Genomic DNA, 14,166 nt, shown 5'->3' with positions numbered 1-14,166 from the left:
ACAAAACAACCTACCTGTCGTTAAAAAAAAAATCACAAAGAAAGGCCGAAGAAATGACAGCCTAGACAGCAATACTACCTTAAGTAATTTTCTATGCACTGCACGAACTTCGTGAAATTAAAAGGTAAAGTAAGATTCAATTAACTACGCTTTTCAGGTTTACATATCAAATTATAATTATTCAGCAAAAAAAAAAAAATAAAAAAAAATACATGTTACAAATTCTTGAAGGATTACAGTGAAAATAAATCCGATTATTTTCCTTTGTTTATTAGTAAAATTCAATTAACTATTAATTTAAATACGGACAAGATGTAAAAACAAAAGTACAATTTGATGATAGCAAAACTTTGTATGTTTTATTAGTATTCTACGTAAAGTAAATGTCCTAGTAAATTATACAAATTATACTTTAACGATTTAATTTTCATTGGTGTTTATTAGTATTTACTTGAAATGGCAGATTCTGTTCTATTAGAGCTTAAAAGATTACTTTTTATGTAATTCAACATATTATTAAAAATATCGAATATCAGTTAGTAAATATCAGTAAAAATGTTTAATATAAATGAAAATACAAATGATTGTTTAACCACTGGGACGTTTACCTTAAATGAAAAAAGTTGTTTATCTTTTCCTTGAAAGTAAATCCGACTATTTGGATATTGATAAACGCTAAATTTAATTTGATATTAAACTTAAATACTGACGTAAAATTAGAACTGGTAAATCAGCGTCAGTGAACTCGATGCTTGTCCGTAGTTGTTAGCTTACCCTTCTTTGTTTCTGTACAATTTGTCGTCAACGTTTTCAGCTGGCTTTATTTCCGTCGCGCGAAATTATATTCATTTCGTCGATAATAAATGAATTATTCATCGATGTATAGTTTACTCGTGCATGGGGATGCCTTCGATCGAAATGTTAATTGTTTATCAATCATGGTTAGCGGATAATTGTTTTTATCGAACGCTGCACATCTGGATTTGTATTAATTATCGAGTTTTCACGCGGGGTTCTACGGGCCATCCAGTTTTCATCGGGTCCATCGCAACGGTTAATTAAGTTTTCGCTGTCCTAATTGGACAGACGGTCAATAGGATAGATCGCGGCGGCCGTTGCTGCTCGGCGTAGGGGATTTTGTCTGTCAACGGAAGATGGAGTGAAACCCTGGCGAATCGAGACACTTGCTGAGTCCATGGATTATCCCTACGGACAACTTATCTCGAACTGCAATTCGGCACCTGAATTCGCGGACTTTATATAGGGTGGACTGTAAAAGACGGTCCCTGCTGGAAAGGAAGAGATTCTATGGCTTGAAATAAGGAATATAATTAATAATCTATCCTCGTGCATTATTATATGTTTTAGAGTGGCTGGAACGTATTGTTTTCTGTACATGAAACATTAAAGCAACCATTGAGACACGTAAAATACTTTCTTAACCCCTTAACGTTCATGCCCGAGTCTGACTGCTTTGAAAAACGATATTTGTTTAATCCAATGGTTTAAGGGATGATAATATTTGTTTTCTTTCAAATTGTACGTTGGATATAACACTGTAAGTAACAAAAACTGCATTTTTAGAAACAAATCCAATAAAGAAAACTGATCATTCTTGGTTAACCCGAAAAATATGGGCGTTAAGGGGTTAACCGATCAAGGAATCTCCTTCGATATCAATTAACCCTTATGTTGGCAATCAAAATTTTTACGCTCGTTTATAGTATTCCCTCGTTAATGTTCGCCAGTTCCGTGCTGCGAACGTTATCGAAGGAGGTGTACTATTTCAGGAAACGTCAATTTTTATCTTTGTTAAGGAGGTATTGCTGCCTAGACTGCCAATTTCACGGCTCTTTTTGTGATTTTTTTTTAATGATAGGTAGGCTGTTTTGAACTGAGACTTTGCAGATGTATTTATTCATCTTATAAGCATGTACAATATTTTTTTCACGGAAAAATATTAAAAATCGTGGGAATTATAACTCCTCATTTAATGGCTCTTTTGGAAAAGGTGCTCCAATGGCTTCCAGAATTCCAGATAATTTGAAACAGAGGGGATTAAATTATCTTCATAAGGAAGGTTGTAGTTATAACAGGAACTAGGGAGAAGTCAAAATCCTGATGAATAAAGAAATGGCGACGCTTCAAGTTTCGAATTTCTATTTGTTAATCGTTCTTTTGTTTTTAGCGTATCAAAAAAAATAGTAAAACTCAATATTTTTTTAAATCTCTAGTTCCAGCTATAAAGGCGTGTCTGCTGAATATTCTCTCCAAATTTGAAGTAAATCGGTGTGCCAGATCTTGAAATATCATGTAAGCCAGTTTAAATGCGTTTTTTTTAAACAAGAAGCTATAACTCTCGCAATTTTTAATATTTTTTGATGAAAAAATACTGTACATACCTATAAGACAAATAAATATATCTGCAAAATGTCACTACAAAACAACCTACCTGTCGTTAAAAAAAAAATCACAAAGAAAGGCCGAATAAATGACAGCCTAGACAGCAATACTCCCTTAATCCCTTCAAGTACGAATAATTTTTCAAATGTACACTACTTACTTTTGTTTAAATTTGTTCGTACAAGGAACAGCAACGAGAAGAACTGATTTGCTTTACGAATACCTCGTGAATGTAAAAATATGTTGATTTTAATATACAAGACTCGATGACCAGTGAGTAGGCTCATGATTGTGAAACTTCGAAACTTGACATCAAGAATTGTAACGAGTCAGACACGTTATTGTACGGCAAGGGGTTAAGCTTGATTGCATTGCAGACGAAAGTAAGAGAAATAGAGGGAAATGTTCAACGTTTGTTTATTTGAAAGTTTCTAAAATCGTTCAGAAATCAAAGTATACATGGAGTTTGGTCACAAATTGTATGATTTCGAAGGTTGATTTGTTAATAACGTTACACCTTTTAATATTCACCAGTCAATCGTCAATCTATTCTTTCGTATCGCATTTTTAATTGTTTCGTACCTTTTTAGCGAGTTCAATATTTGGTTCTTACTTATTTCTTTTTATTCTTATTTATCACGTTTTCAACGATGTATACAGGGTGTCCGGCCACCACTGGGAAAAATTTTAATGGGGGATTTTAGAGGCCCAAATAAGACGAAACTCAAGAATATCAATTTGTTGATGGAGGTTTCGTTAAAAAGTTATTAAGAATTAAATTCAAAAATTTCAAATCGTTCTAAAAAAATTATTTTTAGTTGCAGGAGCTAATTACAATCATTTTTGGTCAATAGACATACCCCCCAATTCCTACACGTTCTCGAGAAAAAAATTCCTTACCGAAAATATAATTTCTGGCCAGAAATGTCAGCCCAAAATTTCATGCGAATCTTTAAAACGTCATAACTCCTGAACAGATTGGACGATTTTAATGTTTAAAAAAGCACACAACGCGTATTTTAATGGAGAATATATACAAATCGCAAAAATATTCGAAAAGTTGGTCCTTGACCCCCTAAAACGAGAAAAACCCCATAAAAATGATCCAATTTTCAAACAGCCATAACTCCTACAATAGTGAATATATTTAAATGAAACTTTTTTTTGAAGTAGAGCCCATGGGTGCCTATAAAAAAGTATTAGATAACTTTTCTAATTTGTTGATGGAGATTTCGTTAAAAAGTTATTAACGTTTAAAGTTCCGCCCGTACTGAATTTTTTTCTAGAAAGTGGGTAGGATTTCGGGGGTAGGTCTATTCATAAAAAATTATTGTAATTGACCCCCGCAACCGAAAATAATTTTTCCAGAACGATTTGAAATTTTTTAATTTTGTCGAAAAATTTGTCAACCTACTCCAATTTTTTTCTCGAAACTGGTTAGGAATTCGAGGGTATGTCTATTCACCAAAAATGTTGTAATTGACCACTCTAGCTAAAACTAATTTTTTTAGAACGATTTAAAATTTTTTTTTTCGCCGAAAAATTTAGGCACCTACCCCTTGTCGATTTTTCTTAAAAATTTGTTTTTCATTTTTAATAAATTTGTTTGATGCTCTACAGAAAAGTTGTCTAATACTTTTTTGTAGGTATCTATGGGAACTACTTCCTCCCACAATTTAATTGAAATATATTCGCTATTGTAGGAGTTATGGCTGTTTGAAAATTGGACCACTTTTTTGGGGTTTTTCACATTTTACGGGATCAAGAAACAACTTTTTCAATATTGTTAGAATTTCTACATAGTCTCCACTAAAATATGCGTTGATTGCTTTTTTAAACATTAAAATCCTTCAATCCGTTCAGAAGTTATGGCGTTTTAAAGATATGCATGAAATTTCAGGGAAGCATTTCTGGCCTCATATTAAATTTTCGGAAAGGAATTTTTTTCTCGAAAATGCGCAGGATTTCGGGGGTATGTCTATTCACCAAAAATACTTGTAATTGACCCCTGTAGCTAAATATAATTTTTTTTGTATGATTTGAAATTTTTTAATTTTGTCTAAAAATTTTAGTACCTACTCGAATTTTTTTCTCAAAAGTGGGTAGGATTTCAGGGATATGTGTATTCACCAAAAATGATTGTAATTGAGCCCCGCAACTAAAAATAATTTTTTCAGAATGATTTGAAATTTTTTAATTTAATTTTTTAATAACTTTTTAATGAAGCTTCAGTCAAGAAATTGATATTCTTGATTTTCGTCTTATTTTGGCTTCTAGAATTTCCCATTAAAATTTTTCCCAGGGGTGGCCGAACACTCTCTATAAAGTAGATTGCTGTTTAGTCTCTACCAGACTCAAGTTAATATCCCTAAATCTTTAATTTTATTACCCTCTCTAAGATTAAACAAATTGGAATAATATCGGAACCCTTCTTTAAAATGCCATCATTTTGTTAAATTATATTTTTTATTTATATCCTGGTAGGGGCTACAGCTTACTCATATTCTACAATAATTTGTTTACTTTACTTATTTTCTATCTGTGATGTGGCATCTCCTGCTTCAATATTGCAATATATTAAAACATTCACACTCAAATACTAATAACTATGTTCACAAAAGTTTTTAATTCCTTAAACTTTTCAATCAAAATAAATTCCAATACTCAAAGAATTGCATTCCTAATGGGAATCCTTCTCTAACGATTAGATAATTGGGATGAATAATAAATCGTAGATGTTTTTTACTATTCGTTGGTAAACAGATGCAGAACAAAGGGCGCAGTAAATAAGATGCGTGGATAATTATAAATTGAAGAACAATGGCGGTTCACGCGTGATCATCCGAGTTACAGGCTGGAGCACTCACGGTTATTAGTTGATAGCGTCAGGACGCATATAACTATCATGCGCGGGCAATGCACTTAAAACTTGGCTGTTAATCAGAAACCAATTACGGGAGGCGGGTTGAAATGAGTTTAATCGCATTAAATATTAAAGCATCGTCACCGTACCATGGGGACTGGGTGTACCGCCATAGGTGACCCTCTTCTACCAGCCAGTCATGGAACAACCACACACTGCCACGTGACCTTGTGTAACGCTCTTCCGTCTTAATACCCTGGGGAATAACCGAGGATCCCTACGCCAATGTCTTTTATAGGGTGGCGCTTCCCATGACTGCAATACGCATGCACGAGTGCTGCGTTCGCCGATAATGTTTCTTCGCGTTCGAGCTTATGTGCACATTCCCCCCTCCCCTCCCCCTTCCTACAGATTGAAATATTCATTTCATTCGAGACGCAACGTATAAATCTCGTACTTGCGTAAACTCTGATCATTTACAATAGAACTCCATTTGTACGAATCCAACGGTGGGGACAAACAGTGCATATAACTGGGTAGGTTCATATACGGTGCGTCTACTAAGTATTAGACTGATTTTTTGTTGAGTCGTTCATAATCTCGTGGCAATAAGCACACGGCCAAATGGCGCCACCTATGATAAGGTTGAAGATCGTACGGGGATTCCCGTGACCTTTGTTCGTGTCGAGTCGAGTCGTTTGTTCGAACCGCACGGTCGGCATACTGTAATTTATTTAACAATGTAATATGTAAAGAATAATTAAAGTGGTTGTGTTTAATATTTAAATATTGTCTATATATAGTTATTTAATCAGTTCCTATGCATGGGGACCTGATATTTTTCAACATTTTTTCCTACGAGTATTATGTAAGTGGGTCACCCAATGACTGTTGTTTCGACTAATTAATAATTTCTTTGATCTTGATTTGGGCTAAGTTTTATGAGTGTAATCATGAGCGTTTAAAAGTAGCTCTGTGTTGAACGTAACCTTGTTCAACTGTATTATTGTGAATTCGAACGTTAAACAACACTATGGCGACAAACATAATACGTACCACAGCTTGATTCAAGTTTCATTTACAATAACACAAATTGAATTTAGTAAATATATGAATAAAATTTAAATTATTGGTATTTATACATTTTTGTGCGGAAGAGAATATGGTTTTATCCTTGAAAGTCACATCACAAAATTGTAATTGGTATTGCTAGTTCATATTAATAAAGACTCTTGGAGAGCAAAGGGTTAATCTTATTCTATAATTTGTCGAACTATAAATCTTAATTCATTGATATCTATCGAATTATCTAACAAAATACATGAAAATATGTTCTCCAGAGATTGTAAAGAACAAGAAAAAAATTATAATCTCTTGTGAAAATTCTAGAGATTTTTAATTTAATATAAAAGATTCTATATATTCAAAACAAAGCAAAGCATCTTGATAATTTTAAAAATTATTAACAAAGGCCGGAAAATTTGAAAATATCAATTTCTATTTAAACGTACACATAACAAAGTATGATAATATTTTCCGCATGTACTTTTTCGATGATACTTAGACATTGCCCAATACTCTTCTTCAGTGATGCATTGACTCTAATATCGGTAACGAGTAATTTTAATTTTGAAAAAAGAGATTGTAAAAATTGTTTAAGACTGTTAACGTAAAGAAAGCCCTGATGCTCAGGAAAAAATTTATAAGCGCGCAATAAACACTGACTCGACTTTCGCGTTTCTCTAAACTCCAAACGACAATCTAATCGAAGTCACTGTTCTTCGAAAAAACAGAAAACTATTAGATGAAACAAACACAGAGGTGGTCTTACTGTTGCAGTGTCCTATTGTGCCTGTTGAAACCGATAGTAAGGGTCTATGCTCGGAATAGTAGGCCCGAAGAGTAAGAAATATGGAAAGTATTAACCACCCAAATTATTAACGACACCAACCTCGATGCGGCAAACTTGGACCGTAATGGACAATACTTTCCATGTTTCTTACTTTTCGGGCCTACCATTCGGAGTTGGACCCTTGCTATCGGTTTCAACAGGCAGAGTCAAACAGCGCAACAGTAGGCCCGCTTTTATGACTTGCCACTCAAGCCGGAGACGTCTCCGCCGAAAATCAGTAAACTTCCAAGCGTTATATCTTGAAAACTAATAAAAATTGGGTAAATAAATTGCAAGTTAATGAATTTGTCTTGAAAAATACTATCGCAAGATCCAAAAAAAATATATAGTTCCATTTAAAAAATGAAACTTCACCATGGTATCTTTTAAATTAATAACTTGAACAAAATTTTCGTTTACGCTAAAATAAAGATCCTATTTTATCCTGCAATTTTCATATAAACTATTTTTTCGTATCATCAATAGTTATTGAAATATCGCGACTGTCACACTTTAGCTGGGACACCCTGTATAGGTGCGCGCTCTCAAAAGGGGGCGCCACAGTTAACTGGTTAACACTAGATTTACGGAAGCCGTCAATTTGACGGATGTCAGATTCCATATTTAAAATTGCAGAGCGCGTAAATATTATTTTTTAACAACTTATGTTGCATTTGTTTGATGCAATGACATGAATACATATTCTAATTAAAAGAAAAATCGTATTTTAAGGTAATCGCCAACATGAAAGGTATCAATAAATATACGTGCGATCAATGCCCGTAAATCTAGTGTCAAAGAAGGAAAGAAACCATTGCTTGCACCATGTTTATTTCCCTGGCCCTCGACGACAAAACAGTCCCAGGCCCGCAGGCCCGATGCCGCGATGGTGCCAGTATGGTCTTCGTATGCAGACAATGGACAGTGTTTCTCACTGCTAGATTCAGTTTTGTTATTTATTTATTAATAATCCAACAGTAATCGTCGTCGAAGATCGAACCGAGTCGATAAATCAGAAGTAAAATTTTTGCAACCGGACGACTAATCAAAACCATCCAGTGGCATGAAACGCAACGAAGAGACGTCCTTCTCCCGCGGCAATTGCGTTAAAATTCCCGTCCCGTGGCACGTATATATTTCAAATCGGTTTATTTCGCGGATGACGACGCCGGGCTGCAAAGAATCCTGGAAATCCGGGATAATATTTCACTTTGAAATTGCATCGCGTTACGGAAGTTGAACGCCGCCGGCCATCAGACGCTTAGCGCGACGCCCGCTGTGAAACGAATATTAGCGATAGAAGGAAAACGCCGGTACAACGCGGCGCGGGCGTACCTACACTCTCTGTATAAATACGTAAAATCCGGCAATCATCCTAAATGGCGTTTCGCTGCAGGAACGAGGAACGCCCGCGTCGCCTTTTTCGAGCTGTCGTCTGTCGGCTGTCGTTTGTCGCGCGACAAGGGAAGCTTCACGGTGAAAACGAAAAAGCTGCGAAACGACGGGTAAACCGTTTGATGAGTACAATTTCGGTCTGCGCCGATGTCACAGTCGTTCGCAGCTTTTATTACTTTCCCCCGAGCTACTTTTTGATCCGAAAAGCGTGCGTTATCAGTCCGTCCATCTTTGGAAGATCGAGTTAGCGTTCCTCGCTGAAATCAAGTTTAGAGTTTCGATGCAGTGGGATTAGCGCGGGAAAACGGGGCTGAACATTTGCGCAAACATCGAAATTCATGCATAATCGATGCAACCGATACGACAGAGTCGGTCGCTGAACGCTGGATCTTAAAATATCCTCCTTTTAACGTGATTTCCGCCTTTGGGAGTGGAAAGTACAAAAAAAGTGGACTTCCGTTCGCGTTAGAAACAATGGAGTATGTCGAGAATTTTTTCTTATTAATTGACACTTTTTTAATTCTTTGTTATAGTTTACACACTTGTAAAGATGTTTCGTAAGTAGTTCTACGAAATAAAGTGATTTATTTTGAATAAGAACATTTACTAGCCCGAGAGAAACAAAACTGTGAGGACAGAATTGAGTGAATATTTTCATTAAATAAACTGCTTTTTTTGTTATACAACCGCTTTAACCTAGGAGTTTAATAATACATAAATATCTATGGGTTTATCAAATATATAATTGATATACTAAACTATAATCCACAATTTAATAACAATTAATTTAATATCTATAGATTAATAAATATTTAATCTATAAAGTGTATAAGATCCATTAACTTTTCTACTAATTAAAATCATTTACAAGATTTTCTGCAGAATCGAATAATGTTTGGAGAATTTTTACCAAATTAATTGGAAAACTAAAGAATTCTATTACGTATTTCAGTTATTCTATCTTTAGTCACATATTCGAGCAAAAGTAAACAAAAATTTAGCAATAATTATAGTCAGAACCTGCTTTTCTTCATCCTGAAAAAGTTGCTTTTATTCACTCACGTTCGTTTCCATAAAATCTCTTCGTTTATAGTCATTTGATTCAATGCATTATTCAATTTGTTAAGAAATGGCATTCACATACATATTCTTTTTTTTTATAAGAAATTCGTAAAGATTACCTATGTAGGTAATGGCATTCACATACATGTAGGTAATTTTTATGAGTTTCTTATAAAAGAAAACAAGGTATGTGAATATCATGTTTTAACAAAATGAATAATGCGTTGAATAAAAAGTTACAAATATAAACAAAGAGATTTTGTGAGCGAGTAAATGCAACTTTTTCAGGACGAAGAAAAAACAGGTTCTGACTGTAATTATTGCTAAATTTTTGTTTACTTCTACTCGAATATGTGACTAAGGATAGAATAACTGAAATGCACAATAGAATGTTTTTGTTTTCCAATTAATTTGGTGAAAATTTTACAAAAGATTATTCGATTTCGCAGAAAATCTTATACATGATTTTAATTAGTAGAAAAGGCTCTATATGTCAATGTAACTAAACTTAAAGAAAACAATGAAAGTGCCGATCTTATTTATTTCTAAAGTGGTTGTATAATAAAGAAAACAGTTTATCTAATAATTGAAGAGTTTTTGTAGAAAATAGCGTACGCTTTCTATCGATGATTAGTAAAATACATATATAATTTTCTTTGCTTTCTATTGCAATTATCCACTTTTCTATCGGGTTTTTTTATCCACATTTTATATAATTTTATTGATATCGTTTGGAGAAATTATATTTCATCACTTTCAACTTATACTTCTGTGATTAAAAGTTTGAAGTCAGGTTTAGAAATAGCACAGCTGCACTTTAATTTTTTGCACATTTTGCTGATTTGTACAATAAAGATGTTTGAATAAACAAATACATTTTCAATAATGATAGGTAAAGTTAATATGAAGGATAATTGTACAACTGGAGTAAAATATTATTCGAACGATGAACAATATATGCAACATTCTTCTCGAGAATCGACCATTTATAACTTCTCCACTTAATTCTCGTGTTATTTGACACCTCAAGAAAATCTCACGTTTCCTATTTTACTACTTCAATTATCGTACTCCTGCATGGAGCGTCGTTTCGCCATAACGCGTTTTTATATCTTCGTCGAAGATTTTCTCTTCTTTCACAGGAGAAGTGAAATCGATGGAACTTCGTCGAAGAGGCAGTGCTATTAACGGACGTTGGAAAAATAAAAATTTAAGTAGGACCATCGTCTACCAGCCAAGGCGAAGAAAGGAACGTTTTCGATTTTTAACACGCCCCCGATTCGTTCGGCGGAGAGCGACCGCAAACGATCGGAAATAAAGAAACAGCCGGTGAAATAGTTACGAATAGACCAATTTTACGAGCAGGAAACGAACGGCGTTTAGACATAGTGTTTCAGGAAACGTGCGGAACAGTTAATGACCACAAAAATTGATCGTCCTTCTTTGTCGAATTACCATATAACTTAGTCCTTTCAACGAAAAGCGACGATTTTGTACAACGGACGGTAAATTACAATAAAATTATGAAAACGAGGTACTTTTACCTTGATCATTAAAAATAATTTTTGCTTTACCAAAAAGGTATTTGATTGTTCTAATATTTCGATCATCGAATTTTGAGGATAATATAAATTAAAATTGGTAAATCCAATTGCAAACGTAATGGGGTTAGACAGAGATTCTACATGTAAATATTATCTTGTAAATAATGAAAAAAAACGATTCTATTAAAATCTATATCCTATAAAAAATGTATGAAATGTATGAAAAATCAGAAAAATTGCAACTTTAAAGGAACGTCTGAAACGATTGGAAGAAGAATGATATAACATACATACAAATTAATTGAAAAAGATAATTAGAAATCTGTCTTAATGTTTGTAAGGAGTCATTCGACAAGAAGGACATTCTATAGAATATCAAATCAGTTTTTGTGTATTTTGGTGCGAATATCATGAGTTTTCCGCAGTGTCCGAATATTAATACAACATAAAAATTAACCATTGCTTTATTTAGAATATACAGTTGGGAGCAAAATAATACTTTATTCAATTTTTGCATGTATAATACAAAAAAAAACAAAATATATAGTATCAAGTACAATGTTTTAATTTTCTTTCGTGTAATTGGTTTTCCTCCCCGTTAGAACTGTTACGGCTAAGAAGTGTAAACACAGTTTTTGAAAAGAATATTAAAATTAGTGCAAACAGTTATTACGAAACATGGTGAGTATGTAGTTGGAAAAGAAGTTTTAGTATTTTTACATTATTCGATGGCAAAAATTCTAAAAATTATGCCCTTACTTTCTTCGTGATAACGAGATATGTATGTATTCAAGAAACGTGCTTATTAAAAAATAATTGGATTATTGTAGTTTAGGTATATTTTTCATCTGAAATCGTCAGGTATCCTTAAACTTATGTGTGCCCATTTTTTAAGCGTTAATACTGATCTTTCGTAACAACAGGTGTGTCTTTTAAGGAATATGCCAATGAGAACGCGTAGAAGGCATTATCCTCGATTGGTTGCGAAGAGGAGTTTTCTTCGAGCCAGCGGACAGTGCGGACGTGTTTATGTTTACATGAGTACGCGAGTGTCACTCTATTGCGCGTAATAAGTTTCCTGTGTTCAAGTTAAATACGCTCCCGGACAAAAAGATAGCACACTTTAAAATTAACGTAATTTTTATTTATTTAATATTACAACCAAGGTTTATGTTTTTATACATTCTTGCAAAATACCTCTATAGACATACACAGATGAAATTGAATTGAATTTCACCAGTCTATAGAATTTTATTTAAAAAAAAAGAACTTTTAAGGAAATATAGTGGGACAAAATGATAGCACATTTAACTTAAAATTATGTATAACAATAAATCAACGAATGATATTTAATGCTTAATATCTTGTGGCTCCTCCTTTACATTTAATAACAGCCATCATTCTCTTTGGCAAAGATCTATAGAGTTTTTTAATAGTTTTTCGCTTTAATTGCTTCCACTCATCTTGAATACATTTTTTTAATTCGGCAATATTTCCAAATTGTCTGTCATTTCTATATACAGCTCGGGCAAGATTTCCCCAACAATTTTCAATAATGTTAAGGTCGGTTGACCTTGCTGGCCAATCCAAAACGCGAATTTTAACTCGAGAAAAGTACTCCTTTGCTACTTTTGCAGTGTGTACTGCGGCATTATCCTGTTGAAAAATAAACTTCTCTCCAGCAATTCTGTTGGCGTACGTGTTTATTTGTTCCTTAATCATTTCCAAATACATTTAGCTATTCATTTTTTCTGTTATAAATTTGATTTCCATTTTACCATAGTACCCAATACCGCACCAAATCATCACACCACCACCTCCCATTTGCCGATGACTCGAAAACTGTTCCTCTTTTCGCATATCATGAAAATAGTAACTCAGACCATCAGGTCCATCTAAATTAAACCTCTTTTCATCTGTAAATATTATTCTTCGCCATTTCTTTCGCATATCAATATTCTTTTCCGCAAAGTGTAATCGATTCATCTTACGTTGCACAGTTAACCAAGGCTTTTTCTTCAATTTTCTTCGTGTTATGTATTTACATTTTTGTAAAACACGTCTCACATTCTTTATATTAGTGTCTACACCAACACTTTGAGCAATTTGCCTTGCAGTCATCTTAGAATTTGATGCTGCTCTTAGTATTGCACGTCGTTCCCGGGCATTTAGACTTTGCGGAAGTCCAGAACTTTTCTTTTTGCCATAGTTTTCCGGATTTTTCAAGAAATTCATTATTACTTTTCAACTTCTATTCATAATTTTTGCTATTTTTGTCACTGAATATTGTTCTTCTTTCAATTTTATTATAATGTCCATTTCACACGCGTTCAATCTCTTTCCGCGACCCATTTTTGATAATATTTCGCCTTTTTTGAACAAATATACAATATGAAATAATATCACGGACTTTATTAACTATGTTCCGAGGTTGATGTTCGCAATTCGCGAGCTTCAATGTAACTGGAAAGCGTAGATTTATCACATGTGCTATCATTTTATCCCGCTTGCGAACAGTAATATTTACATTTTTTGTGTTAGAATCTTGTCGAAGTATATGTTGTGGACGATATTTCGTAAATTGTATACACAGACATGCTCTGAGTTATCAGTAAAAGAAAATATGTATCTTAATCAGCTCTTAACACAAAATATGGGAAAATATAAGGTGTGCTATCTTTTTGTCCCGGAGTGTATATAGTGACTCGTTAGTGGTGTGCTTTTGATATAAAACCGTCATTTTAGTGCTCGTAGAAGCACTTAAATAATAGTTTGATGGATTTTGACTACAGGAGTCGTTAAAATACTCAAAACTCAACGACTGTTTCAACAATGAATCGCCCAAACCAACAAGCATTTACCTATGCGTCTGCTGTTCAAGCTACTACCTTTCCAACCAAAGATCAAGCAATTGTTATTGATGCTGCAGAAGGTATCACTATAAAAGAATATGTTACAGCAATAGGATCACTGATTAACCCATCGAATATCAGATTTGTTTCCAGAAT

This window comes from Colletes latitarsis, chromosome 9 (assembly GCF_051014445.1).
Source record: "Colletes latitarsis isolate SP2378_abdomen chromosome 9, iyColLati1, whole genome shotgun sequence".
NCBI lineage: Eukaryota > Metazoa > Arthropoda > Insecta > Hymenoptera > Colletidae > Colletes > Colletes latitarsis.
Note: the sequence above shows the minus strand (reverse complement) of the source record.